This window comes from Budorcas taxicolor, chromosome 15 (genome assembly GCF_023091745.1).
Source record: "Budorcas taxicolor isolate Tak-1 chromosome 15, Takin1.1, whole genome shotgun sequence".
Lineage (NCBI taxonomy): Eukaryota > Metazoa > Chordata > Mammalia > Artiodactyla > Bovidae > Budorcas > Budorcas taxicolor.
The window spans coordinates 39750502-39775644 of NC_068924.1; the positions used below are offsets into that span (position 1 = coordinate 39750502).

The 25143-nt window shown below is 42.7% G+C and overlaps 1 protein-coding gene across 1 annotated transcript in view; it reads right to left on the reverse strand.

The window, feature by feature from the left end:
• PARVA (parvin alpha) overlaps positions 1-25143 on the reverse strand; it is a 169228-nt gene that overhangs the window by 105311 nt on the left and 38774 nt on the right. The window lies entirely within an intron of this gene.

The window sequence follows — 25143 nt, forward strand, 5'->3', positions numbered from 1 at the left end:
TGGGGATAAAAGACTAGAAGAGGTGCTGACACAGACGGCTGTGGGCAGGGAGGGGACGCTCAGAGGGCAAACGTTCGGGATTCCAGGCGTGGGAGCAAAGTCACGTAGTGGAGTGGATGGAGTCGCTGTCGATGCCAAGAGGACAGACAGAGGAGCTGCTGGAGCGGCTGATGGACAGGTCAGGAAAGAGGTTGCTGTGTTCACAGAGAGGAAGGGCGTGTTTAACAACTCCAAGTGCTCAAGTCCTCGGTGAGCAAGATGCTTCCAGGGGCTTGTAACAGGGTGGGGGGTGTGTGTGTGTGTGTTTGTGTGTGTGTTGCCAGATCCTCCTCCAGGGAGAGTGGGCTAATCCTTAAAAGCAGAGCAGGTTTCAAAGGAGTCCTGGAGGCCAGCGAGCTACAAGTATGCACGGAAAACCAGGGGAGTGTGGGAAAAAGGCCATGTCCCAGAGACAGCCCTGAGTGTCTGGGAAAGCACGTGAGGAGTGGGCTCAGGAGGTCTGACGGTGGGGAGTTTCTTGACAGCAGAGTCAGGACTCCAGACAGAGATCTTGGTGGAAGGGGTGAGTGGAGGCGCCTGGCAGGAGGAAGGGGAGCGGCACTGATGTGAATGAGAAGACAGAGAATACAGAGAGCAGAGGCGTGGAGTCCCATCTCATGCTGGCCCCTCATAAAGGGAAGGCAATCTGGTCTACTCTGAGGCACAGCAACCATCTCACAGAGGCCCAGAGCAGCCCGCGGTCCCTGAGTGGGTTACCTTGGCCCTCCTTGCCTTCAGCTGCCCTGCGAGCAGAAGTCCGGTCACCTGACGGCGGTCACAGCCACAGGTAAAGGCAGCAAGTGCCACGGAGAAAGATGAGAGGCGAGGGCCAACGTGGCCTTGGCGATGGAACGTGGGAGGGAGAAAGATGGAGAAAACAAAGGGACTTCAGGAAACCTAGTTTATGACTTTGGTGGGAGACTATTCTTCTGAAGGTTTAAAAAGGCATAAATGCCTTTCTAATCCTAAAAAGCATGCCGTAAAGGAAAGCACAGGCCTCTCTCAACAAGCTCCTTCCTAGCTGGGCCCTTTCTGGGTATTCAAGTCTTCTGTCAAGCTCAGAGATCTCACCTTCCCAAGAATCATGAAGACCTAGTTCTAATTCACTGGGCCCAGCCTGCAGCTGCAGCCGAGGTAGCAATCATAGCAATGGGACGGCAGGATTGACCTGTGCCCCTCAGGCTGCAAAATGCCGCTCTCTGCTCTCCTGCAGGGTCTAGAGGGCTGAAAACCGCTCCCTGCCAGTATGTTGGACTTGCCCCCTCTGCCTTTCCAAACAGGATGGAAAAACTGCTTACGTTGTATGATATTTTAACCGGAGGGCACTTGGAAAATCAGAAAGTGAGGGTAGCCTGCACAGGAGTCTCAAGGCCAACCGTGGATTTATGGAGACGTCAAACAGAGGGCGGCCTGTATCCGAGCCGTGGAGGTAAGGCAAATTACTGCTCGGCTGGCCTCCCATTTCTCTCTTTATTTTTATCTTCGGGATCAGGCGTGTTGGAGAGAAAAGAGGAGGCCTGGTAACAACAGCTTCCCCGTCATTCTTGGTTACTTACATCTGTGGTCAATTTTCCACACTTTATTCCATAAAAGGTAAACGAGGCACGGTACTCGCAAGAGGATAATCTAAACAATATGAACCATGTTACTGTTAAAGACCATCTGGTTGATCACGCTCAGCCCCAGACTTTTAACTCCTTGAGGTAAGAAAGATGCCAAACCCGGAGACACCAGGCCCTCCTTGGGTCTTTTACTCCAGAATCTTTCCCTCCCTCTTCAAGTCAATTAAAACAGTGACCTCTAAGGTCTCTGCCAGCCCTAATATTCTAGGCTGGCTGCTGGTGAAATTCGGCGAGCTTTGTGAATGAGCAACTTGCAAAAGGCTTCTACCAAATGCCTCTTTCTCTTTAAAAGGAAACATTAAAAGCTGAGGGGGGGGGGGGGGCGTGGAGGGGGGCGGCGCGGGGAAGCAAAGCAAAGCAAAAAAAAAAAAAAAAAGCCCAACACACAACCCAAACTAAAATATTCTTGAGTGCTAGGTTTGTTTCCTTCATATTTGATTCTCCTACTTCCAGCCAAGGGATGATTTACATAATTTTAATTTGAAAAAGCAACTGACACTTGTGAAGACACAGTGAGGCGTGCTTTGCTTTTATTTGGGCTTACACATTTTCTGGCCATCTGTTAGTCAAGAAAGTTGCAAACTCCAATAAGAGATGGGAAAATTGTAAATCAGATGGTGTTTTTCATCTTTTGGGTGGGGAGCTGATGATAAGGGATTCCTGGAAAGTTTCTAGGGGGTAAGGTCATCACAAAAATGAGACTTGGCCTTCCCTGTAAGGGGCAGTGTTTCCACCTGCAGGAGGAATTCAGCATCTGACCTCGAGGTTCAAGTGCATTTTATTCTTCCAGTCCGTCATTAAGAACTCTAGCTACCCACCTCCCTCTGGCAACCTCTAAGGGTATTCGAACCATTAAAACAATTCAGTTTAATACACCTTTTAATATTTTAACCCACATGGTATTGCAGCATTCCATCAAGAAAGCATCTTTCAGTATAACGGCCACAATAGAACCCTCATTTCTAGCCCAGATCTCCTTTGTGTGTAACCACAGATTAGACCTAAGTAGTCAGTTTTCTGGAAAGAGGTTTTCTGAGGTCAAGGCAGAAAACGAGCTCAAATACTATGGCTCTGCCAGGCTTCAACAATAATGTCTAAAACCAACAGTGCTAGAGCTACTCCTAATTCTCCCTTTTAAAAGCATTCTGGAAAATCTCGACGACATAAACAGAAAAAGAAAACATCAAAGCCCAAGGGAAGGCCACTTGGCATCACACAGTCATGACAGAATGTGGCTCTTAGTTTGTCAAAGCACTTTAAATTCCACAGCATGGAGCGGTGGCTTTGCTGCTGTTGTTGTTTAGTTTTGTTGACCTGCATCCTTCTTCTCCCCTCATCCACCTTGTGAGCTGCCTCTGCTGGATAAAAAGACAGAATACTGAGTTGAAGAGTTAATGGTCACCAGGAGAGCCCCTGGGAAATGAAGCTTCATATCCCATGATGATAAATCGCTTTCGAGGCAAGTTTGAACCAGGACTCAATTCTGCTACAGCTCCCAAAGCTCAGCATTCATCTTCAATTAGATAAAGTGACTTTCACATCTATTTATACTCTCTTCATTTCCCAACACATTTATCTCATGAAATGACAACTGGAAAACACTCCTGTCCTAAACACGCATGTTATTTTTAAAGAGAGTTACTGAACCAGGCTGAATAATGTAATTAACAGGCCTTTCACTGGAATTCACTTTTAATATATGTTCTTAAACATCTGTGAGCAATGTTTTTCAAGCAACAGGCAAGAAAGAAAATGAGGGGGAAAAAAAAAAATGACGACTTAATCATTCCTCAACCGTAGTAGTAATTTCACAATTCAAAGCATAGTAGGAGCTATCTGGGCTTCCCTGGAGGCTCAGTGATAAAGCGTCCACCCGCCAAATGCAGGAGATGTGGGTTTGACCCCTGGGCTGGGAAGATCCACTGGAGAAGGAAATGGCAACCTACTTCAGTATTCTTGCCTGGCAAGTCCAAAGGACAGAGGAACCTGGTGGGCTACAGTCCATGGGGTCACAAAAGAGTCAGACATGACTTAGCAAGTAAGCAACAACAGGAAAAATTTCACGTTAACTGAAGAACCAGTTTTACTTTAACTCTATGATTGGACATCAATCACATTACAGCTCCTTTCCCTTTGGAGAAGTAGGTTCCATCTCTTGGTTTTGGTCAAATGGACAGGAGATGCCAGTGTTACCTAGGACCCTTATCTCTATGAAGATCAGAGTTGTAGTCAAAACAGGGAAAGTTGGGAATTTCCAAAAACTACTGGGTTTGGACTAGTGCTCACACACACACTAGTCTGCACTCACAGCAGAAGACAAGGAAAAAGTCTCCAAGGGCAAGTGAGGCGCTGTGATTAAGTGTTGATGGCACAAGGAGAATAAGAGGCAGGAAAGTTGATGGAGATTGACGTGAGGATCCAGGTGGCATCAGCCTCAGGGGCATCTGGACATAAGCTAAGGCCCAGCTAGTCGGGCAGAAGGTCTGCATGTAGAAGGTCTAATAGTAGATGGTAAGGCTCAAGCATGGATGGGGGTGGGGATGGAGGTCGGGGTGGGGCTGTTGGACAGGTGAGAGCTCATTGGGTTTTAAAGGAAATAGGATGTGGGGATAAAGGAGTAAAGCTACCTGGGAACCCGCCAAAGATGGGAAAGGCAGGGTAGACACATCAGAGAAGGGGCTTGGATTCTGAAAACCCCTTTCTGATTCTAAGCTGCTGAGAGGTGTTCTCTATCAAAACCAAGAGGGGTTGCACAGCCACAAGGCCTGAGCCTTTTGGCTTCGATCCAGAGGTGGGCGCTGAGCACACAGGGTATTCTGCGGCTCCAACCTTGTGATTGAGAGGATGCAGGCCACAGTGATGGTGAATGGGCAACATCCGGGCACTGTCCAGGCAGGGTGGGAGCAGGTGTGGGGGTACCTGCTGGGGTCAGATTGTGGGAGGGTCCGGCACAGCCTGGGAGGGCCAAGCTTACCCATGCAGGGCGGGAGGTACTGGTGGAAATGGGGGATCCGCTGTTCACCAACCAACACAAAAATGAAGTGCTACGTGTCAGCAGGCAGGTTACTCCAACCTCCCACTTGGCGGTTTTCTTTTACATCTATGTGAAAGGAATATTGCTTAAGAAAGGAAAATATAGCTGAGGGCGGAGCCAGCAGAGCTTGTTTTGGTCAAATTTTTCAATAAAAATATGCCTTCCTGGTAAAAAATATGTGTTTTTTATATTAGGAATCATGTCTCTTTGTTCTTGTGGTAGAAAAAAAAAAAAAAGGTTGAGAACCTCTCTAACCCATCAGGCAGGTTTGGGTCTCTTTCAGGAGGCTGGGCGGGAGGGGGCTGTGAAGAACACTGCAGGCAACCAACTTGACAGCTGGCCCCAGTGCTCCGCTTATGACCATCCTCTGAGATCCTTCTTTCTCATGTTTAAAGAAAGAGACATGGAAGTAAGTGTGAACTGTAGAGTTGTTAGGAACTGCACTAAACGTCAGGATCAGGGTGAGTAATGGGACCTGGGAAGATCCATGTCAAACCCCCCAGAGAATGCCTGGTATCAGATTCTGGAAAGAAATGAGCCACTATGTGAGTTTTCTTGCTGGGGCGGCATGAGCAACTACACCCTGTATGTCTGGGAGTGGGGAGGGGGGAAGGTATACAGAGTTCCTCCCCAGAGAGGAGACCTCCCCCCTTGTTAGGAGTGGGGGCCATTGGGGTGTTAGAGCCTGCTCTGACCAGCTCTCTGGTATTACGTTTTTTAGGAATTCATGGGGCTGGTTGTTAAAAACAGCCATTATTAAAATTGAAATCATACACTTACAATTAATGATACTGAAAAACAAGGGTATTAAATACTCAACATTCATCACTTGTTCTATTATCTATGCTCTTGGGATTATTTGCATTCATGGGATCTATATGGTAGAAATGCTATATAATGATGTTCTGTATAACATTTCTCTTCCCAAGTCCACATTCAAAGATACCACAATATTGGCCACGATAGGGTGGTATTTATACACTATCGTTGTTGTTGTTGAAGTCATTGCTAAGTCATGTCTGGCTCTCTGGCGACCCCATTGACTGTAGCCCACCAGGCTCCTCTGTCCATGGGATTTCCCAGGCAAGAATACTGGAGTGGGTTGCCATTTCCTTCTCCAGTGGATCTTCCCAACCTAAATCTCCTGCATTGGCAGAGATCAGACCCTCATCTCTTGCATTGGCAGGTGGATTCTTTACTGCTGAGCCACCAGGAAAGCATGCTACAAGTATGAAAATAGAAAATACTGCAGGTCAGAGCTTGGTTTCTTGTTCTGTTGATTATCTACAGTTACGAAAGTAACGGAAGAAATGTCAATAATGCAGATGTAAGTCATGTCTATAGTCATTACATTGTGAATGGTATAATAAAAGGAAAATACCCTCCCAGTATTTGAAAACGATTATCTGATTCGGCAAAGAAGGTGTTGAGGTTGGTGGTGAATGAGTAAGCTCTGACAAATGTAATGCTGAAGCTGAAAGAAGTTTCAGTTTAGTGAACATAACAAAGAACATCCCTGACTTGTGATGAAGTTACATCCCGATAAATTCATCGTTGGGGCTTCCCAAGTGGCGCTAGTGGTCAAGAACCTGCCTGACAATGCAGGAGATAGAAGAGACGTGGGTTTGATCCCTGATGCGGGAAGACCCCCTGGAGTAGGAAATGGCATCCCACTCCAATATTCTTGCCTGGAAAATTCCATGGACAGAGGAGCCTGGTGGGCTATAGTCCGTGGGGACGCAAAGAGTCAGACATGACTGAGCAACGAAGCACACAAACCCATCGTTAAGTCTGAAAGAGAAAGTGAAAGGGTTAGTCGCTCAGTTGTGTCTGACTCTTTGTGACCCCATGGACTGTAGCCTGCCAGGCTCCTCTGTCCATGGAACTCTCCAGGCAAGAATACTGGAGTGGGTTGCCATTCCCTTCTCCAGGAGATCTCCTGACCCAGCGATCAAACCTGGGTCTCCTGCAGTGTAGGCAGATTCTTTACCATCTGAGCCACCAGGGGAAATAGCAAAAGTTGAAAATGCATTCAATACATCTAACCTGTCAAACACCATAGCTTGGCTGAGCCTACCTTAAACATGCTCAGAACACTTACATAAACCTACAGTTGGGCATTCTCATCTAACACAGAGCCTATTTTATAACAAAGTGTGGGATGTCTCATGTAACTGATTGAATGCTATGCTGAAAATGAAAAACAGACTGGTTATATGAGTACAGAATGGTTATAAGAGTATGGGTTGTTCATCCATGGATGCCTGACTGCAAGCTGTGGCTGCTGCCACTGCCCAGCATCTGAGACAGTATCATACCGGTAGCTCATCACCAGCCTAGAAAAAGACCAAAATTTAAAAGTTGAAGTACTCTTTCTACTGAATGTATATAGCATTCACACCATCGTTAAGCTGAAAAATCATAGGTTGAACTATTGCATAAGGGTAAAAAAGTAGTTTAGCAAATCATGTATCAAATTCCGTGACAGCAAATACATTGAGGAAGAGTGGGTGGATTGGGATGAAATTCCATTTGTCAAACCATGGCTGAACTGCAATCACAGGCTAGCTATGGATAACACAACACAAAAACAGCAAAAAAAATTCAGTGAGAATCAACTGGAGTGTGAAATTTACAAGAAAGAGTATTAGACATTGTGAATTGGGTGCTGTAGATCCTTCCTATCAGTAAGACTTAAATGGTAAAGAATCTGCCTGCAATGCAGAAGACCTGGGTTCGATTTCTGCATCAAGAAGATGCCCGGGAGAAGGGAATGGCTACCCACACCAGTATTCTTTCCTGGAGAACTTCAGGGACAGAGGAGCCTGGTGGACTATAGTTCATGGGGTGGCAAAGAGTAGGACACGACTGAGCAACTAACACACTTACACACACATTCAGACATATACTTTTTTCCCAGAGAGCTGATTGTTAAATATTTATCAGTGCGCTTCTTTTAAAACTCTGAACCTGATTAGATTCTGGATTAATACATATCACCCACTCCCTACCAACTGACAGAATTTGCTCCTCCTCCAAATTCCTGAAGCTCCTTCTGTTTCTATTCACTTGGCAAATTCAACCCCTATATTGACTTCTCAACTTAAAATGTTTTAAACTTATGCCCCATCTTGTTTTAGGACAAAGGTCAGTCTCAGAAACTTTCTCCATGCCTTTTAAAGGTGCCAGCATGGAGTCAGGTGCTCAAAAATGTCTCCATTCAGTTGGTCGATAGTTCGACGTAAGGTTCATGGGGTCTGATCTCTGCATTAGACACTCTGCCAACCCAGGAGTTTCAAGATGTAAGAACAACCCATCTGTCCTCAAGGATCTCAGAGCTTTGTAATGATGACGATGCTGGTGATGTGATGACTGTCAGGGTTTGCTAAGTACCAAATATGTGCCAGAAGCTATGCCAAGGATTTTGAATATAACATCTAGACACATCAGTGTCTGTGAACTTGTGGCAGACCATCCAGAGAAGATACCTAAAGGTTATGGTACCTTGGCCATCTCAGGAGCCCACTCTGTCCTGGCTTAGTAATGTCTAATGCATACATGAATGTGCAAATGAATGACTGAATGGCCTAGTGTTAGCATCTAGTGATCCATCCTTTCTGCTGCTTCTCTTCTTCTCTCAGTTTACCTAACTTTCCTTCCTTCCTTCCCTTCATGTCGAATGCACAGGGCTTGAGACTCCTTTATTGCCCTTCTCTGCTCATCTTCTGCCCACTGTTCTCCAAGTTTCCTAATTCCTCTTATAGAAAGCTACTGGAACCATGGAAGAGGGCTGTCTAAGGAGGGCCCCATAGGCTGGTGGCAAGCCCAATCCCAGGTGTGAAGACTTCTCCCAGGAGGAGGGAGTCTTGGAGCAGACTCGTGAATGAGAGAGTCTGTAAATCTCTCATTTACATGAAATGGGCCTCGGCAGTCACTCCCGGGGTCTCCTCCCCCTTCTCCTGCCCTCTCACTACAGGAGTTTCTGGGCACACACCTAGACAGACACAGTCCTGCTCCCTGGAAACCGAAAACTGGTTTCCTCACGTCTCAGCTGGAAAGCCTGATGGTAATTTACTTCTCCTCTTTGGGCATTCACCTTTTCTCAAGAGAGTAAGAATGAGTAGCACAGCAGCTATATTTGGCCTTTGTACCTGAACATATAACCTAAATTCACCCACAGACGCTTCCTTCTAATCTGTCCATTGCACTTGATAACCCATATGATACACGGATAAAACTTGCTTTTTAAAAATACGTCTGTGGGGGTAGAAAGCATTTCTAAAGCAGATGAAGCCCATCTCTGCTCCCTTCAGCAGAAAAGGTTGAATATAATGTAACCTTTGCTTGCACAAAGGCAAGGCCATCTTTACTGCTGGTAATTGTTGATTTGGGCTAAAATAACCATGTGTCCACATTGACGGTTTGATTTTTCTATTTTAGGAAGGGATTTAAACAAGATAATGCAGACTGGTCAGACTTCAACAGACAGGGAAAGAAAAGGTGGGAAAAAAAGAAAAAGAACAGGCCCCACAGAGGGCAATATATCTCCTCTCACATCTCATAACAATAAATTGTTGACTAATTTCATTATCTCACTCAACTTATCTGCTTCAGCTTGGTTAGCTAATTTAGCTAGGAGTTATAAATAATATTCCATACAAATGACTCACTTAATAATAATCATTTTTCACTTTTCTTTTTTTCTACTTATCAAATTTTAGTTTGATTCATACTTCATTTCTGATCCTAATTTTATTTTCTTGCTATGCTTTTGCTGGTTATTTTTTTTCCCCCTAAATTCTAAATTCTTTAAAATAAGAATTCAAAGATTTTTTTAAAAAAGAGTCTAAGTAAAGCATATTTATTTCCTTATATCATATTTCTTTTTCTAACCTTTTGCCCAGACCCCCAAATACCAATTTCTTCTCAATTACACAGCAGCCCCCTGGTCCAAGCTTTGACCTCTCACCTGGACCATTGAAAGAGTCTCCTAATTTATCTGCCTGCTCCTTTACTGCCTAGCTCCATCAGCCACACAGTGGTCAAGTGACCCTGTGGCAAGGCTCTGACCCAGTGGTCAGAGCTTAGGCTCAGGCTCTGGAGGCTCAAGGCAACCTGTTTATATATAGACTCTTTCACCAATATTCTGTGTGACCCCAGGCTAACTGCTTAACATCTCTAGGCCTTGGTTTCCTCAACTGGAAAATGGGCACAATAAAGTACCCATGTAATATGGATGCTGTCAGTATTAAATAAGATTATACAAGGTAATATTACTTGGACAGCACTAGGCACATACATTGGCTTGAAAAAAAAAATCTCTAAAATGTATGTCAGATAGCTTAAAATCCAAGTACTTTTGAATCTGAATCTGCCTCAACCATGGGAAATTTCCTCTTTATTCATCAAGCTCCAGTCATACACTGGCCTTTTTTTTTTTTCTTTTACTAAAAATAGTTGGCTCTTTTAAATTGGCTATTGATGGTATAATAAAATAAAATTTTAAGTGGCACCTAATTTAAACATTTTAAATAGTTCTTTGAAGGATAATCTACAACACAATATGTTCAGCCAAAAGTCAAAATAACACCTTTTTTTTTTTTTTCCAAGAAAGAAGAAATAAAGGCATGATCAAAATTATGACCAACAATTTGGGTTCATTTGGACACTTATCAATGACTTTGTAGGCATATTGGCAGGCATGATGTTCAAATATCAGTCAGGTCCACTTGACTTTTGAAATAATGGTAAGATTTTAAAAAAAGCTATATATTTCAGAATTAATGTCTAAAATTAAAGAAAAATATCCACCAAATATCACAACAGATCTTTAATGAATAAGTTTTTCTAACATTACAATTGTTATTTTAGGGAACACTTTTTTCTTCAAACATTTAATTAAATGTTCAATGACACGATGGCCTTTGACGGTTTGTCAGACCCACTAAGCTCTTTCACACTTCATGGCCTTTGCACAAGCTGTTCCCTCTGCCTGGTTTCTTTACTTGATTATACTGGGCTAATGACCCATCCTTCAGCACTCAGCTTAAATGTCACTTCCTAAACTGATTGAGGCCCTGAACAACCACCCAGGCTAACTTTAATTGTCAATATCCTTCTCTTGCCTTTATAGCACTTAATACACTTTGGAATTATGTATTTGAAGGTTAAGCACCAAAGAACTGAAGCTTTCAAATTGTGGTGCTGGAGAAGACATTTGAGATTCCTGTGGACTGCAAAAAGATCAAATCAGTCAATCCTAAAGGAAATCAACCCTGAATATTCATTGGAAGCTGCAATACTTCAGCCATCTGATGCAAAGAGCCAACTCATTGGAAAAGACCCTGATGTTGGGAAAGATTGAAGGCAAAAGGAGAAGGGGGGTGGCAGAGGATGAGATGGTCAGATAGCTCAGTGGACATGAATTTGAGCAAACTCCCAGAATTAGTGGAGGACAGAGAGCCTGGCATGCTGTAGTTCATGAGGGCACCAAGAGCTGGATGTGACTTAGTGCGTGAACAGCAACAACTGAAACCAACAACTTGTTGGTTTACTGGTTTAATACCAGTCTCCCCTACTTGGGTGTGAACACCATGAAGCCAGGGACTATACTGATTTTGTTCAACCCTGTATCTCCCACACCCAGCACATGCTAGGTACTCAAGAGTCATCTATTAGTGAAGGGGAAATAGCAGCTGAATTAACAAACTTGGAAGATGAGTCTGGTCCTTTATGGAATCTCCTTTGCCTTTTTCTCCTCCTAGGTTACATAAAACCTGCCTTTGGCCACAGATCTTTTTGGCTTTGCTTGGTAATGAAATGAGAATCCTTCATTTATCAAAATCCTTATTCAATAAGTATCTCTTAACTTCATCCACATACTCAGCTTTATGTACTGGACTCTCTTTGCTGAACAAAAGAAATAGAAAACCTGAAATCTCCCTCCACTCCCACCCCTACAGGGATATTAGACATACATAATGACACAGAAGATAATTAGATAATATGACAAGGCTGTGGATAGTTATTTGCCAAAAAGAATGACATGATCAAGGAATACATTAAGATGAGAGCGGAGAGAAATCACTCAGAGAAAATCCCAGACAGAAACTTCGGGTGGATCCTCAAGGTGAATGAAAGGTGAAGAGGAAAAGGGTATTCTCTGCATGAGAAACTTGGAGATGGGCAGAGGTAATGATGTCAAGGGATGGAGGTGGGGAGAGGAGGAGGCTGACCTGGGGACTCAAGCTGGGGAGTCCAGTTGGAGGGGTTGAGGGGTAGGGGGAAGCCTTGAGGAATCCAATGAAGAGGGGCGTGAAAATCCTCATTCTTTTTGATGCCCAACGTCACATTCATCTTGTCAGCCAGCATGCTGCCTGGTGCTCTACCAGAAGTTTACATTCAATGGCATTTGATGAACTAATTATGAACGTGAAAGTGGCTCAGTTGTGTCTGACTCTTTGTGACCCCATGGACTATACAGTCCATGGAATTCTCCAGGCCAGAATACTGGAGTGGTAGGCCTTTCTTTTCTCCAGGGGATCTTCCCAACCTAGGGACCAAACCCAGGTCTCCTGGATTGCAGGCAGATTCTTTACCAGCTGAGCCACAAGGGAAGCCCAAGAATACTGGAGTGAGTAGCCTATCCCTTCTCCAGCGGATCTTCCCAACCCAGGAATTAAACCAGGGTCTCTTGCATTGCACGTGGATTATTTACCAACTGAGCTATCAGGGAAGCCCAATTATATTGGATTAAAAACAAATTATATTGGATAAAAATTATAAACATGAAGAGACTCATATCAGAGAAACTGTTTGAGAAAATTTTGCTCCATCCACACATTTCTAAAAGAAGCCCCTAATGAATTCTCAGGAGAACATCACTAAATTTTCACATACCAGTTATATAAACTGTTTCAAAATATCAGTTCAGTCACTCAGTTGTGTCCGACTCTTCCTGACCCCATGGACTGCAGCACGCCAGGCTTCCCTGTCCATCACCAACTCCTGGAGCTTGCTTAAACTCATGGCCATCGAGTTGGTGATGCCATCCGACCATTATACACCATAAAGTCGTGTTAGGAAGCCAATAATATCATGACTGAACATCTAATGAGGACAATACTGGGGGCGGGGGTGGAGGTGTCTTGGAATTACACGACTATCTTACTGAAGAATACAGTTTAGTAAATCACAAATAATATCCTATAGACGGGAAATTTTCAAAAATGAATAATATGAGCTATTCTACAAAGATAGAATTTGTACTACATGGGGAAATTTATTAGGATTGTTCAACACTTTGATAAGAAAAATCTATTTTTAAATCTAAGAATTATTTTGGTGGATTCTGAGAGGGCCATCATTAATGTTCAACACTAATTCTTTATAAGAAACCTTTGATTTAGGAATAGGGGATATTTTCCTTCAGATAAAAATGATTACAGGTTAAAAGCTGAATATCAATATCATTTTTAGTGTGGAGAGCCTCGATTAGAGCTGTCCGTTTTCTGTAATGATGGAAATATTCCTGCACTGTCCAGTGTAGTAGCAACTAGTCACATGTGGCATATTGTACACATAAACGAGGCTAATGTGACTGAGAAACCAAATTTTTAAGTTTACTTAATTTTTAGTTTATTTGAATTGAAACATAGCCATCAGTGACTAGCAGCTAACCATAATGGATAGCGCAGTCCCAAGGGCTTTACTTTGCAAACAGTCAGAGGTCTAAGATTCTCCTCTCAGCATTTCTATTAGAAGTCATAATAGAAAAGATTATAAGACAAGATGAATAAGAAATAGAGAGTAAATACAGGAAAGGCAGAAATAAAAATACTACTTTTTTTGGTGTCTGGGCCACCAGGGAAGCCTAATAGTATAAACAGAGAATGCAAAAACAACCAAATACATACCAGTGATATAAAGCTAGAAAAGGCAATGAAAAATGATATGATTCCCAATACTGAAAAAAAAAAAAAACTTGAGAATTTAGATGAATCTAGATGAATAGCATATCATGGTGAAGTAGAAATTATTGATATCAAACTATAATGGGAATTAAAATAAAGAAATACTTAAAGTTAGAGCCACTACTCTTGATTTAGAGTAATATCACTAACATTAGTCTATAAAGCAAAAATAGATTAGCATAAGAACAATTAAATTCCTGCTAGAGTGCTCTGCTGCTGCTAAGTTGCTTCAGTCGTGTCCGACTCTGTGTGACCCCAGAGACGGCAGCCCACGAGGCTCCCCCGTCCCTGGGATTCTCCAGGCAAGAACACTGGAGTGAGTTGCCATTTCCTTCTCTAATGCATGAAAGTGAAAAGTGAAAGTGAAGTCGCTCAGTCATGTCCAACTCCTAGCGACCCCATGGACTGCAGCCCACCAGGCTCCTCTGTCCATGGGAGTTTCCAGGCAAGAGTACTGGAGTGGGGTGCCATTGCCTTCTGCTCTAGTATATGATAAATCACTAGCAAAATTTATAAGTAAAACTAAATACACAATAATACCAAAGAAGATTGGAAGAGGATGTAATAATCAAATTTAAGGATATATTATAAAGTAATCTTCATCAAAACTGAATTTTGTTGGATCAAAGCCAGGATAAAGATTCCAATAAAATAGTGATCCCAGGGGTGAATTTAAGCACCTATAAGTCCTTAGAATACAGCAAGCAAACAAACAAACAAAAACTAAGAATCACAATAAGTGGATGAGAGAATCACCATCTAATAAATGCTGGTGGAAGAATCTGGTATCAATAAGAAGAAAAGTAGATTAAATCTTAACTTACCAAATATGAGAATACTTTCCAAATTGGTCAATGAACTAATTAAACTCAGACAGCACTTAATCAAAAAGTATATTTACCCCAGTTATAGCAGAGATGACTTCATGACTACTGAATAAATAGTATTATTAATATAAGGCAGGAAGAAGGTAGACTCAAATATTTTAAAATCTATTTAAAGTCTCCTTTAAAATTCTCAACAAAATATTAGCAAATCAAACCCAACAACACATAAAAAAGATCATACACCATGACCAAATGAGATTCATCCCAAGTTCACAAGGATGGTTCAACATATGCAAATCAATCCACGTGACACACCACATCAACAAAAGACAAAACTATACGCACATCTTGATAGATGCAGGAAAAAAACACTTAACAAAATTCAACATCCATTCATGATGGAAACTTATCAAGGTGGGCATAAAGGGAACATATTTTAGCATAATAACAGTTATTTATGACAAACTCACATTCAGTGGTGAAAACCTGAAAGCTTTCCCACTAAAATCTGGAACAAGAAAAGGATGCCCATTCTCATCTCTTTTTTTCAACGTAGTTTTGGAAGTCCTAGCCACAGCAATCAGATAAGAAAAAGAAATAAATACAAGGTATCCAAATTGGAAGGGAAGATGTAAAATTGTCATTATATGCAGATGAGAAAACACTATATATAGAAAACCCTAAAGACACAAAGGTCCATCTAGTCAAGGCTATGGTTTTTCCTGTGGTCATGTATAGATGCAAGAGTTGGACTGTGAAGAAAGCTGAGCGCTGAAAAACTGATGCTTTTGAACTGTGGTGTTGGAGAAGACTCTTGAGAGTCCCTTGGACTGCAGGGAGATCCAACCAGTTCATTCTGAAGGAGATCAGTTCTGGGTGTTCTTTGGAAGGAATGATGCTAAAGCTGAAACTCCAGTACTTAACCTCATGTGAAGAGTTGACTCATTGGAAAAGACTCTGATGCTGGGAGGGATTGGGGGCAGGAGGAGAAGGGGACGACCGAGGATGAGATGGCTGGATGGCATCACGGACTCGATGGACGTGAGTCTGAGTGAACTCCGGGAGTTGGTGATGGACAGGGAGGCCTGGCGTGCTGTGATTCATAGGGTCACAAAGTCGGACACGACTGAGCAACTGAACTGAACTGAACTGAAAGACACCAAAGAAAAACTACTGGAACTGAGAAATGAATTCAGTAAGGTAGCAGAATACAGGGTTAAGATACAAAAATCAGTTGCATTCCTTTACACCAACAATGAAGTAGCAGAAAGGAAACGTAAAAAAGCCAATACCCCGTAAAACTGTACTCCCCAAAATAAAATACTTAGGAATACATCTGGCCAAGAAGGTGAAAGATTTTGACTCTGAGAACTATAAAACATTAATAAAGGAAACTGAAGAAGATTCAAAGAAATGGAAAGGTATTTCACGCTCTTGGATTGAAGAATTAACATTGTTAAAATGGATACACTATCCAATATTATCCACAGATTTAATGCAATTCTTATAAAATTACCCATGACTTCTTCACAGAACTAGAAAAAATAATCCTGAAATTCATATGGAATAATAGAAGACCTGGAATCAACAAAACAATCCGCCCAAAAAATAAAGCAAAGAGGCGTAACTCTCCCAAGACTTCATACAATACTGCAAAACTAGTATTTTAGCTACAATTTTGATACTACAGTAATCAAAACAGTGTGGTACTGGCACAAAAGCAGACAAATGGATTAATGGGACAGAATAGAGAGCCCAGAAATAAACTCACATGCCTATGGTTAATTAATCTTCAACAAAGCAGGCACGAAGATACAATGGGGAAAAGACAGTCTCTTCAGTAAGCGGTATTAAGAAAGTTGGATCATCTCACCATACACAAAAATAAACTCAAAATGGCTTAAATATTTAACATTAGACATGACACCATAAAACTAGTAGAAGAGAACATGAGCAAAACATTCTCTGACATAAATCATATCAACATTTTCTTAGTCTCCCAAGGCAATAGAAATAAGAACAGAAATAAACAAACATAATCAAACATAGAAGCTTTTTCACAGCAAAGGAAACCATAAAACATGAAAAGATAACCTACAGAATGGGAGAAAATATTTGCAAATGATGTGACTGAGAAGAGCTTAATTTTCAAAATATACAAACAGCTCATACAACTCAACAACAACCAAAGCAAACCACCCTATCCAAAAATCGGCAAAAGACCTAAATCGATATTTCTCCAAAGAAGACATACAAATGGCCAAGAAGCACATGAAAAGTTGCTCAACATCACTAATAATTAGAGAAATGCAAATCAAAACTACAATGAGGTACCCTCTAACACCAGTCAGAAAGGCCAGCATTTAAAAAAATCTGTAAATAATAAATGCTGGAGAGGATGTGGAGGAAAAGGAATCCTCCTACACTGTTGGTGGGAATGTGAGTTGAGGCAGCCACCGTGGAAAACAGTATGGAGCTTCCTAAGAGAACTAAAAACAGAATTACTATATGATCCACTAGGCCCACATCTGGGCGTATACCCAGACAGGAGTCTAGTTCAGAAAGATACATGCACCCCTATGTTCACAGCAGCACTATTCACAGTAGCCAAGACATGGAGACAAGCTAAATGTCCACCAAGAGAAGACTGGATAAAGAAGACACGGCACACATACACAATGCAATACTGCTCAGCCACGGAAAAGAAAAGAATGCCATCTGCCGCAACACGGATGCAACTAGACACAGTCATACTACGTGAAGAAAGTCAAGAAGAGAAAGACAACTGCCATGTGACGTTCCATATATGTGGAATCTAAAATACGACGCAAATGAACCTGTCCGTGAAACAGAAGCAGAATCGCGGACGTGGAGAACAAACTGGAGGTTGCCAAGGGGGAGAAGGTTGGGGAGGGATGAAGCAGAAGGATGGGGTTAGCAGATGTAAGCTTTTATACATAGAATGGATAAACAACAAGGTCCCACTGTAAAGCACAGAGAACTATATTCAATATTCTATGACAAACCATAATAGAAATAATATTTTACAAAAGAATATATATGTATAAGTGAATCATTTCACTGTATAGCAGTAATGAACACAACACTGTAAATCAACTATACTTCAATTTAAAAAATAAAAAAGTCTCCTTAATAAAAACTAACAAAACAAATATAAAAGGAGCAAAAGAAAGTTTTAAATTATGATAGATATAAGATATTTATGATCCAAAATAGGAATGAACTCTTATATTATGATAAAAACATACTGTCATCAGTAATGACACCCTATTTGACAAACGGCTGAGAGAAAGGGAAAAGAGAGAAGGAACATTAAAAAGTGGTATCCTGTGCCAGCCTCTTATATACACATTATGCTCCCTGGAAATGTACCCAATAAACCAACACGGAGAAAATGTTCCACCTCAGTAATAACTTAAGAAACATGAATCAAAATAACTGTATACCTACTAACAAACAGCACAAGAAACGATAGAACAATACTGGCAGAGATGTCGGGGACAAGCGTGCTCAGCCATCACTGGGAGCACTGTCAGTGCTCCAGCGTCTCTGCAGCCTGCCTGTTGCTATGGAACAAGAGCTATAAAACCTCTGATCCTTAATTCTTCTTTGAGCTATACTCCCAAGGGAATACTCAAAAGGAAAAGAGAGACAGAAAGGAAGCAATGCGAACAAAGTTTCTAACAGCATATTACTAAGAAGCAAAATCAAACCGGTTTAAACGTCCAGTCACAAGAACAGGTTAAGTAAATTCAGTATAGCAACCCAACAGGATTCCATGAAGTTATTAAAAACTACAGTGATCACATAAGTAGATCTATGGATAGAAATGTAAACATGGAACAATTTTTAAGTTAGAAAAAAAAAAAGTGTAAGAATCCTAAATGGAAGCAAGCATACTCCCGAACATTTCAAATCATACACAGAAGATGATGACTGTGAATGGAAGCCCTTACCTGACTGGGACACTTGCTCTCCAAATGCAGGGAGAAGTGAAATTAAGGCAGCAGCATCTGGCTGGCACAGCCATCTGCTAAGGCTTTGAATTCTATCAACAGGTCTTGAACTACACAATCCAGAATGTTCCAGGAATGACCCGTTTCCATATTCTAGAGCTTAGACAGTTAAACTCCAAAAGAACATAATCAGAAAAGGCTTGATCGGCCCCAATACTTTTGAAACACATCCTTCTGGTTTGTCCTTTTACTTCATGGATTAAGGATTGGAGTGTACAGATGATAACTGCACAATTTCAGTTGAAGAACTTAAGCTGCTGTTTCCCACCATAATACATACCCGACTAAAAGCACTGCACCTAGATGATTGCCAACAAACGCTTAATTTCTAACTGTCCTTGCAATCACCACCAACCTGACTGTAATGCATGGCCTGAGCAGTTAGGCATTAAGAGGCGGGCAGTTGAGACATGTCTTAGTGGATAGCCTAAGTGCATGGGAAGTCCATTTCAACAAAACTAGTCTGAAATTATCACAAAAATAGAAGGAAAAAAAAGGCAAATTAAAAAAAAAAATCTATTGTTGGGATTCATCCAGTATTTAGACTCGCAGAGAAAGAATTTGATAAATGTAGTCAGACTTACCACGTTGTACACACTCTCTCCAGGAAAGTTCATTCATTCTCATGGCCTAATGTCCACCGTGACCACCCCCACCCTGAACTCTAGTCCCACATCTTTGCCTAGACATCTGAGTAGGGCTGAGATGTTTATAATCCCTCTGTTACCAGGCTTGAATGCCCTTGTCTGTGCCACGACTTTTTAGTGAACCAGATCCTCAATCTCCTCTCTTGTCGGCCTGCCTCCCTGACCATCCCATGTCAAGCAATCCATAATGGCAAATGCCTGAGTCCATCAAGATGTTACATACAGTAAACTCAGTACTAACTCTCAGAGCTGGTACGGATTGAAAAATACCCCCCCAAATGTCCTAAGCAGCTTGATGAGAACAGACAGATGACTGCTGCTTGGGTGACCATCGAGGGAAACAGGAACTGAAGACCTCTGGCAGCTCACTCCTCCCATTCCTTGCTGGGAGCAGTGGGTGGTGTGCTCTGGAGTTTACTGCCTGGATCTGAATGCTGGTTATGACACTTACTAGTTGTGTGACCACAGCAAATCACTTTCCTGCGCCTCAGCTTTTTCCAGCTGGGGATAATGGTGGTTCTTGCCCCCACAAGATTGCTAAGACTATAAAGTAATTTAGGACCTATCTTGTGCTTGTAACAGCGCCTGACACATAGTAGGCACTTGATAAACATTAGCTGCTATTATCATCTTCATTATCCTCTAAGAACAAGTCTTGGGCTCAGGATCAGAGTTCACAGAACAATCCTTACTTCAAGCAGGAGCAAAAACAGAAAAGATCCAGAGAGGAGGGGCAGGAAGCCATCCAGTAGCAAGAGAACAGAACAGAGTCACGTCAGTGGCAGAATGCCAGACGAACAGTCCAGAAACTTCTACGGTTCCAAGCACCCTTCACGGTCCTCCCTCCAGCTCTCCTGTGGTGTCTGCTCAGCCGCTGGCCCACCCGGTCTGTGTCTTCAGAATTCTTGTCCACGTACGTCCTTAATATTATCCCCATCGACTTCAGGTCATTTGAATAAGACTCTGCCTCTCTGAAATGAAGATCAACTAGCTGTGGCCTTTGTTTTCTAGAAGAAGATGGGAGGAATCACTGAAGGAGAGTGAATTTATGGCCAAGCTGGGAGGCACCAGGCCTCTGGACTCCCAGCACAGTGCTCTTTCCAGGTGAACTCTCCCCTGGCATGTGGCACTGTCTTCCGGCCAGGCTGCTGCTGTTCGAGGTCTGTTTGCCTCAGACACTGAAGGCTTCTCCTGCCTTTCAGGGGTGTGCAGCAGCAATCATGGCCAGGGTTCTTCCTGCCACAGTACAGTGCTCGCCATTTTTAACATAAATAATAGAAACCAAAGGGCATGCATGGGCTTCAGATACTTCTCTGCACGCTCTTCAGGGCTGCCGAGTCTCCTGTTTCCTCGCCTGCTCTGGCTGTGCTCGGCTCATTGTTGCTGGAACCCCTGACAGGGAAGGCTGAAAGGGACTAAGAATTTAGCTCTGCAGTCATTTCCTTGAGTCTCTGAAAAGCCCTCCCTCTCGTAATTAGCAGCCTCACTTCCTCTGTGTTCTGCTTTTTCTCCCCTACTGTTGCAAAATCCATTTTCCCCGGCAGTAGAATCTCCCTTTTTGCCCAGCCAGAAGAATTTTTTAACTTCCCTGCTCAAATTTCAACCCAATAATCCTTCTCTAATGCACACCACCTTTTCCCCCCTTTAGACTGTCAAAGGCCCATCATTTCCCCATCTTCTCCTAATTTTTTATTCTTACTTGGACTTTTTGGCTCTCAGCCCTTCAGGACTTTTTCTTTTTTCTGCTTCAAACATTGTCTGCTAATACAGTATTCTTAGGCTCTTTTTCTCTTCATGTTGGGCTGAGATCCAATTCCAAACTGCCTTTGCTTAGTTATAGCTTATCTTTTTTTTTTTTTTTTTTTTAAGTCTCTCTACACTACTCAACACCACAAACGGTGCTGGCTCCTGTCTTCATGTCTTACTTTTCCAAACAAAATGAATAGAATTTGCTTATTCCCTCATCTTTCCTCAACTATAGATCACCCAAAAGTATTCCTTGTTTTGCTATGGCACCGAAAGCAAAGGCAACAAGAGTAAAAAACAAATAAATAAATAAATTGAACTACACCAAACTTAAAACTTCTGTGCATCAAACGACAGAATCGACAGAGTGAAAAGGCAACCCACAGAATGGAAGCAAACATCTGTCAATCATATATCTGATAAAGGGTTAATACCCAAAATATATTAAAAATTCCTACAACTGAACAACAAAAAAATGAACTACTTGATTAAAAAATGGGCAAACAGCTTGAACAGACATTTCTCCAAAGATACACAAATGGCCAAGGAGAACATGAAAAGAAGTTCACATCACTAATCAGGAGGGAAACATACGTCAAAACCACAATGAGGGACTTTCCTGGCAGTCCAGTGGTTAAGGCTTCTCCTTCCAGTGCAGGGGTACGAGTTCAATACCTGATTGGGGAGCTAAGATCCCACATGCTTCAGGGCCAAAAAGCAAAACATAGAACAGAAGCTATACTGTAACAAATTCGGTAAAGACTTTAAAAATGGTCCACATCCAAAAATCTTTAAAAACACATACACACACAATGAGATGCCACCTCATACCCCCTAAGATGGCTGCTATGAACAAAACATGTGTTGGGGAGAATGAGGAGATATAGGAATTCTTGTGGTGGGAACATAAACTTGTATAGCCATAATGGAAAATAGTATGGCTGTTCCTCAAGAAATTAGAAATAGATTTACCATAAGACCGAGTAATTCCACCCCTGCGCATATGCCCAAAAGAACTGAAAGCGGGGAACTCAAACAGATATATCTATGTTCATAAGAGCATTATTTACAACAGCCAGATGTCTAGGGACAGATGAATGGGTAAGAAAATCTGGTGTATATATATATACATAATGGAATATCATTCACTCTTAGAAAGGAAATTCTGACACATACCACAACATACGTAAACTTTGAGAACATTATGCAAAGTAAAATAAGCCAGTCGCAAAAAGACAAATACTGCATGGTTCTACTTATAGGGACAGAAAGTAGAACAGTGGTTTCCAGGGTCTGGGGTAGGGGACGGGTAATAGGGAGTAGCTGTTTAGCGGATATAGAACTTCAGTTCTACCAGATGAAAAAGGGCTCTGGAGATCAGCTGCACAGCAATGTGAATTTACTTAACACCACTGAACTGTGCACTTGAACATGCTTAAGATGGTAAATTTTATGTTCTGTGTTGTTTAGTCATTCAGTCATGTCTGACTCTTTGCGACCCCATGAACTATAGACTGCCAGGCTCCTCTCTCTGTCCATGGGATTTCCCAGGCAAGAGTACTGGAGTGGGTTGCCATTTCCTTCTCCAGGGGATCTTCCTGACCCAGAGATCAAACCCAGGCCTCCTGCTACCTAGGAAGCCCATGTTATGTGTATTTTACCACGACAAAAAAAAGAAAAGAAAAAAAAAACTTCTTGGTCACAGCCTGGTTATTTCACTAATTCATATACTAACTTGGGCAAGTTATTCAATTTCTCCATGGTTCCATTTTTCTCATTTGTAAGTGGGATTAGTTCGTATCTACTCTAGAGGCCATTGTGAGGATTAAGTAAATTTTTATAGGCAAAGTATTTAGAAAACTGCCTGACATAAAGTATTGTTCAGTCAATGTCAGTTGTCACAGCAGTAATAATATTATTACAGTGTGTGAGCTATTATTCGAAGCACTTCCCTATGTTAGGGAAGTAAGTCTTCAACCTACCCATCTTCCCCTCCAACCTCCACCCCCAATAAAGCTGAAATTTTACAGATGAGGAAACAGAGGCTCAGAAAGGTTAAATGATCTGCCTGGATCACATAGCCAGTGGGTGATGAATAAAGATTAAGTCTGGCTCCAATGAGGTCCAGTTGCTGAGAAGGAAGCAATCAGCATGCTGATTCCAAACCAAGTTAGAACTGAATCTTCCATTCCAACCAAGAACTAGGCGGTGGGGGGAGGCTGTGGCAGGGATGGCTGAGAAGCTGGGCTTTCCTCCAGGCCAGCAACCCACCAGCTAAAGAATCCCAACTGTCTTGGTCCTCCTCCCACACCCATCCTGCCCCGGGGATGAGACCAGCTGGATCCAACAAAGAAAAATCAAGACAAGAGTGGGAAGTAGTCCCAGAGGTCACCATGGCCTTCCAGCAGATGGAAGAGCAGATACAGAAGGGACTTCTCGGAGGCCTGTGGTCAGGACCTGCCAGAGCGCCCTTGTCAAGCCCACAGTGGGGGGATAAAACCCCACGCCACCCAGAAAGTAGAAGCATTCATCATGGAAAAGGCAGCGAGAAAGCCCCCACACCCCGCCTCAGACCCTCGATGGGCCCATGCTGATGTGCTTGGAGAACTTCTGAAAATGGGACACGCGTGCACTTCCTGGTTTTCCTCCGGACCAAGAGGGCCTGGGTCCAGCAAGAACCTTCCAGTGACCGGCAGTCTAGGGTTTCTTCTTTTAGATAAGTGATTTCTCCTCCCCCTCCAGTCCCCAAGTCTTTTAAAATACCAGTGCTGGCCTTGGGTGGTCTCTGTCACTTGCCATTAGAACCTAGAGTCTCCAGCCCAGAGGCAGGGGCACCTACCATCTGGCCAGAGGCAACCCTGCTGCCTCCCCATCCAGTTCTGCTGGCTGCAAGGGCATCCGGCCACCCGAGAGGACTCCGGTCAGGCTATGAGCAAGGAGGAGGGCTTGGCACCAGAGGGCCCTTGAAGCAAAAGAGATCCAGAAACAGGATTTTGACATTTGGGAAGGTTTTTTCCCCCCTCCCAACATTGGGAGGGGCTCTGTAAACACAAACTTAACTTGGGCCCTTCTCTGTGGGAAAAAAGCTTGAATAAATCCTCTCTCAGAGTGAAAAATCCCCCTCTCCTACCAATTTTTTTTTCTTTCAATTGTTTTTTAGAGTAGGCAAGTAATACATATTCATTGTAGAAAACAAATGAGAAACCGCAGACAAGAAAATTAAAATCACCCCAAACCTAACCTCCCTAGTTTTAATCATTGTTAACAGTTTAGGTATATCCCTCCAGACTTTTTTTCAATGTAAATATAAGTGTTTATACACATATAAGCATATACTTTCTGAAAATTTTTAATATACTGTGAAAATCATCCCATGTCAATAATACAGAACCGCATTGTATTTTTGATGTTATAGTATATGCAATATACATACACCATGATTTATTTGATATCTATTAGATGTATAAGTTTATTTCAAGGTTTTCACAAGTATGAACAATGCTGTTATCCACACAGTGTTCATACCGTTGTCTAATTGTTTCTTATGGATAAACTCCTCAAAGTGGAACCGCTGGACACAGCGGTGGAGGCCACGCAGGAGAACGAGGCGCTGCAGGGCAGGTGCGCGGAACTGCAGGAGAGGGTCCTGGAGATGGGGAAGATCGTGGACGGGTTTGAGGGGACTGTGAACCAGGCAACGGAGCAGGCTCAGAAAGAGAAGGAATCTGTCAAGGTCGAGATCCAGAAGGTTCTGAAGGAGAAAGCTCAGCTGACAGCAGACCTGTACTACAAGGAGAAGTCATTCTTCGACCTCTTCAAGCAGTTTGAGAAACAGAAGGTGATCGAAGGCCACCGCACGAATGAAGAGTTGCTGAGGAAGTGCGTTGAGGATTACACAGCGAGGATCAGGAAGGAGGGCCAGAAGGACCAGGTGCTGAAGGACCAGGGGAAGGAGAAGCTTCAGCAGGCAAACAAGGAGATTGCCCAGGTCTGGAACAAGGCCCAGACGGACGCCCTGGCGCTGCAGGTGGTCCTGAGGAAGGAGTAGGTGCGAGTCTACTCGCTGGAGGAGGTGGTTGAGCAGAGGACTACAGGGAATGGTGAGCTGACTATGGGCTGTGATGACCTCACTTCCAAGACGGAGAGAATCTGCCTTAGCAGCCCTGACCTGAACTACCTTCCCTTCGTGGATGTGTATGTTTGTCTATCTGTCTAGCTT